Below are 6,131 nucleotides of genomic sequence, written 5' to 3' on the forward strand. Positions count from 1 at the left end.
GGCTCTGGGTTTGACCAGGTCAGACGGAGTGCTGGGCCCCCGGGGAGAGGTCTGCTGGGATTGGCTCTGACATCTGCTTATGGAGCCAGGCCTTAACAGCTGCCCTGCCAGGCCTGGAGGGTATCCCGGGCTCTCCTGTGGATGCTGGGCTGCCTGCTGGGCCTGCCTTTGTTTTGTCCTTCTGCAATCTGGGCTCTGACCCCGACTCACAGTGCGGAGCTGCTCTTAGTGGTCTGGCTGGATGCCGGGCACTGGGGAGAGGCCTGCCCTGCCCTTGGGAAGCCCACAGCCCCAGGAGGCAGCTACAGCTGTGGAAAGAGAGAAACCACGGTGCCAAGGGCTACAATGGAAGCCCCAGGCAGGAGACCCTGCTCCACCTGTGAGCAGAAAATCTTCCCAGAAGAGCCAGCCACAGGCTCACCAGCCTCCATCCAGCTCTGGTGTTATCTCAGAAACAATGTTGGCAGGCATGGAGCTCACAGCAGCATGCAGATGCCACAACTTTCTCACCCTGGGCTCCAGTGGCTGAGTCTCCAGGCTTTTCTGAGTTTATATGAGTCTCACTCACTCACTTCTTGCACACATTTCCAGCCTAATAAACAAAAGCTCCAAAATACAGGGATGGGCAAAAGGAGGTTTACAGTTGCATTGTAACCTCCTTTTGCGTTAAAGCTATTGTAATAATCATAACCTGATGTCTTTTTCTATACAAACAACTGTAAACCTATGTTTGCCTAACCCTGTATTTTATCATCAAGGCTGGCCTGCCTGAGATCCTTGACCAGGTATCTTGAACTGCACTGTGGGCTTACAGGGTTTGAGATGTGGTCAAATCCACGACAAGTGGTGTCCATGCTCTATCTTGGGCACTGCTAGTTCAGTGCTTCAGTCCACCACGGACTTGTACCAAAGCCCTTTTTACCTTTCTTCCTCTCCTCAGTTTTCCTCCGCCACTTCTCTGGTTGGAAAGACAGCTTAGTGAAACACCTGCTTGCCACCTCTGAAATGGCATCTTTTTTCTTTTAAAGGAGGCAGTATAATGGTCCAATCAGACCTGGGTTCCAGTTCTGCCACTTACTAGTTGTATCCTTGGGCAAATTTCTTTTAATTGTTCCATGCCTCAGTCTTCAGGTGTAAAATGAGCCTCAACAATATTTCCCTCGTGGGGCTGTGAGAATTAAGCCCAGCGTTTTGCTCCCCATCAGGTCCCTAATGCCTTGGTCAAAGACCTGCCTGGCACAGCAGATCAAATGTTGGCTAGAAGTATTGGTATTTTGTAATGAAATACAAAATTTGAGAAATTGCCTTCTGGAAGAGTTGATGACCCCTTCCCAAAGGCTGGCCAAATCTTAATGTGAACTTTCCTGAATGGAGACAGAAAGCATTTAATGGTGTGCACAGAGAGGGGCTTAAGGAGGAAGGGAATAGGAAAGGAGGAAACGTGACCGCAGAGGTCAGATTTGGGAGTACACGTCCAAGTCCAGGGGCTTCTGGAGCCTGTCACCCCTGCTCTGAGAGGTACACTGGTGGGGACTTTTTGCTTAGGCTTTGCCGCCCCTGCACCACACAGGAGCCACTGCTAAGGTTCTGGATGTCAGCATCTTGGTAGGAGGGGCCCTGTTCCCAGACAACTGGCACCCTGGAGGTGCCAAGAATGAAGATTCATTGATTTCAGTTGGACAGTGAAAACACTGTGGCACAATGGACAGGTCTCCTGTGTGTTCCTGTGTGTTCCATTTGCTTCAGGTCTTGCCTTTTAACATTTCCAACGTGAGTTTTATGTAAGACTTGCAGCCAGTGAGGACCTTTTGAGTGACAGCTGCACAGCAGAGCCATGAGGGGAGCCAAGGCACTTGTAGATTCACTTCTTCCCCTTGTCCATGCCACATCCACATTTCCCCGTGGGGTGCAGAATGGTGATCTGCTTTCATTAGGGGGTACATATAACCATTTCCTCCTCCTGTATCTTTCTCCTCAAATATGAACCATAAGTCTCAGAATAAGCACTCATTCCTTTAGCGAGGCTGGCTAGTATGTTGACTTGCCTTGTCCTCTCCTAAGCTGGCTATTATGATGTTAGGGGACGTCAAGCTGAGGACTTGTGAAGCACAGAGGTGCCAATTTCTGTGCCAGGCACTGGGGCCTAGTAAGTGGTTCTGCCTCTCACCAGCTGTGTGACCTTGAGAAACTGTCCCAGTTCCCTTCAGATTTATTAGATGAGGAAACTTAATAGTTTTATACAACCATTTAAAGTATTATATATGTTATACAAAGGACTTAGTGCCTGGCACATCATAGAAGGTGCTCAGTTCATGAGTGAGGATGACAATGGCAAATAGACTGAAGATCCCTGCCCTTGGGGAGCTTATGTCTCCGCCTCACCTTATTAAGCACAGAACTGAGGGCAGGTTCTCCATCTGCAGATTCGACGGCCAATGTTGTTTGCCAACATTCAGTGAGGGGCGAAATAAGGGACTCACTCCTTTTCGTGTTCTGTTCTTAGTCTCTACTCCCCCAGATTCCTAGTCCCAACTGAAACCCTGTGCTATATAATATTCTGAATACACAGTATGGTTATTTTGGGACTTAAGAATCCATATAACTAGTTCAGCCAGAGAAAGCACAATTTAGCATTCAGATCTGCTGGCAGCCAGACCTTCCCTAACCCAGGCGTGTGCACATGCGTATGTCCATGTTTATTAGCGGGGGCAGAAGGAGGGGAGAAAGCCATGTTTAGGAATGAAAAGAAGAAAAACAACCACCAACCAACCAACCTTTTAGGAAAAAACAACTCAGGACAAGGCTTACGGTCTCTCCATTTCCCTTTAATACTGAATAGCATTCTTTACACAGTTGTAACATGATTTCAAGTGCAGAAGAAACATGACTGATAGATTTCAGGGTGTAAAAATACCACTTTAAAAGATGGCTAGTTGAGGTTTTATTTTACACAAGTATGAAAACAATTTTTCTTCAAGTTTATAGTGTCATCAAATTTTGTTTAATGTCAGGATTACAACCAACACTGTGGAAGATGTTTCATTTTGCAGGGATGGTTTACTGTAGCCTAAATTCCGCAATGCAGTAGCAGTGGTTCTCAAACTGGAGTGGGACTCAGTCTCCTGAGGGGCTTGCTAACCACAGCATGCCGGCCCCACCCCCAGGCTGTGATTCAGAGCCTGGACATCAGTATTTCTAGCACGTTCCCAGGGGATGCTGCCACTGCTGGTCCCACAGCACACTTGTAGAGAAGCAAGCTCTATCTACCTGTGGCGAGGGCTGTAAACTTCTGGCACTAGGGCTCTGGAGCTCTCCTTGGGGGTGGGGGGTGGGGGAAGCACCACCTGGAAATCACCCAGGTATTTTCAGTTCTAATCCTTGATCTCACGTCTTTAGTTTGTACCTTCTAGTTATTTAAAAATAAAACGCTATAAGGTTATTTTCCCTTGCAAGAAAAATACGACGGTTTAGTCCTGCTGAGCATTGCCATGTATTACACATTCTATTTTTAAATTACACTTAATTTCTAATAACAAGTGAGCCAGTGAAAGCATATTTCCACTTACGAAAAATGAATCCATAATCATTTACAGCTTGCTTTCTTTGGCCCTTCCCTGGTTTCCAGGCTATTGCCCTGGGCATTCTCCCAGCCTGGGTCAGTTAGGACACAATCACATGGCATTTACAAGCAGTTCCAATAACTTATTAGGGACACCTTATTAGGGACACCTGGTTGGCCTCTCCTCACCCCGCACAGACAACAGGGCACTCTATTTTCCTGAGGACTAGGACGTCTGCCTCTCCCAGAACAGACCTTAATTGCTAGGTCAAAACAGCCATTCAGTAGTGGGTCTCAGTTAAACCTACCTTCTGCGGAGCAGGAAAGAACCCCCTTGAACTTGGCCCCTCCCCGGGGCTGACAGAAAGCTTGGCTCAAGTGGAGCACTGGCTGCCACCAGGGCCAGGGGACCTTCGGTCAGAGCATAACAATACTGGGTGGTCTTGTATCTGACACCCCCCCCCCAAGTAATCAAGTGACTTCTGGGTTTGAAAACTCGTAACTTCAAAAAGAAATGGTAAAATACACTTCTCACAAGGGTTGGTCTGGCTGTGTTTGGCAAACACTCATGAAATGTCCACATGAAAGCCAAGCAGCAGGGCAGGTCCCAGGTGATCTAGGCACAGGCCCCACAGCACAGCCTCCGGCAAGGGCGAAGGTCACATCAGAAGGAAAACTGCCCCAACATGTGAGCTTACGTCAGAGGGAAGGAAACAAGTATTTTTTCTTTCTTCCTCCCCTCCCCAAATATCTGTATCAGTAAAGAGACTCTAACAGAGAGAACTCCTATATATACTGTCCACAGCAGCAACATGACCCAGGCTTTAGTCTTTGTCCAACAGCAAACATCAAACAGCTGGGGTGACTATGACAAGCTACTGCCAGCCTATCTAAGTCATGTCACAGGTCAGCTTGTCCCAGAGTGTGCGGCCCCTGGGCCAAGCCCAGGATGCAGTGCACCAAGTGACCTCCATGTCTGTTGGGAGAGCTTTCACTGTTTCATCTTTAAAACAAGGAGACTGAACAAAGTGATCAAGTCCACTGAGCCTACAATTAGAGACACTAACCCCAGAAGCCAGCTGGCTTAGAGCTTCGGCCCCAGCAGCAGGCTTCAGTCTTGGAGGGGCGCAGCAGGGCGGTTCCAGTCTGCCCTGCTCTCTAGTGGAGTGCTCTACTCTTGATTTCTGGACGCCACCCAGACAACAGTTTCCAAATGAGCATTACAGTCAGCACGGTGAGAATGACTGACAGAGGCAGGCCTCTGAGAGCAGGACCTCCTTATTTTAATTAAGCCTAAGCATATATTTTGTGAAGGCTGGGAGCTGGGTAAGGGCGGTGGCCATTACAGAAAGACCACCTGCTTTTATCAGGCCAGCCAGGTGCCCTCACTGAGAAGCAGAGGCTGGGGGAGAGCCTCTGATGGGCTCACAGGACCTTCACACAGAGCACTGTCTTTGAGACCTGACCTTGGTCAGGGAAGGGGCAGAGGGACTGAGGGGCTGCAAGTCTGCAAATCCTTTACTTTCACTGTCTCTCTGCTCTTGATGGACAAAGGACAGTCTTTAAGAAAATAAATTATTCTTAAAATATCTGGGAGGGAAAGCGATGCCAGCAAGAGGAAGACAGAGGGAGAATGAAAGGTAGTGCATTCCATAGTTAGAACCTCAGCTTGCCACAGTCCGAATTTTGTGTAGTTTACAATTCAACCTGCAGTTTACAAGGTAAAGCTGACAGTTCAAAGTCCACAGAGTTGAAAAGCAACTCATATCTTATCATTCAGTATATAGATCTTCCAATGCCATGAATTCTCTGGAAAGGTACCGGGCTTGCTTTACAGTCAGGAAATTACCAAAAGAAAAATCCTGGCTCTGCTACCTTCACATACAGAAGGTACAGCACTTAACAGAGACAGATTTCGCTGGGAGTTAGACCGATTGCTCGTCACAGCCCTTAATCTCACGAGGTGGAAGGAGGGGAAGTTGCCAAGTCGTTGGCTCCCAGACCCATCAGTCTGTCTAACTCTGGCTAAAAGCAGAGAATAGTGGGCAAGTTACCAAGTTTCTCCCCCTTGGGCTCTCGTGTGAAGAGCCTCATGCAGCACACAACTGCCACACGTAGTGGCACACAGGGAGCCCTGTGACTGTTCACAGTTCACACAAAGACGAGATCAAAGGTTAGACTGGAAACTGTGATTCGGTTTTGCAGTTGGGTTCCCACTCTGGCAGACTCAGTGGTTCGCTCCCCACTCTACCCCCATTTCAGCTGATTAGTAAAATATTCTTCCCATAAACATACGCTGAGTTTTCTCTGTACCTGTCCCATTCTGCCGGTTCTCTAGATGAGCATGGGACGAGGTGTGAGGACTGAAGGAGGAAAGGAGCCCACCTTTGCTACAGGATGTGAGTCTAGAGCCTAACCATACTGAGGCCCCTGGCTTGTTCTCTTTGGTCACCAGTTTGGAGTCTGAGTGAAGGGCCCACAGATGATCACTTGTCTGTAGTGACCGCCCAGTCTGGGAACAAGAGGCTCAGACCCAGGGTGAAGCCAGTGGGGCCAGAAGTGAAGCCTGGGG

Source organism: Miniopterus natalensis, chromosome 19 (genome assembly GCF_054644295.1).
Source record: "Miniopterus natalensis isolate mMinNat1 chromosome 19, mMinNat1.hap1, whole genome shotgun sequence".
In the NCBI taxonomy this organism is placed as follows: Eukaryota; Metazoa; Chordata; class Mammalia; order Chiroptera; family Miniopteridae; genus Miniopterus; species Miniopterus natalensis.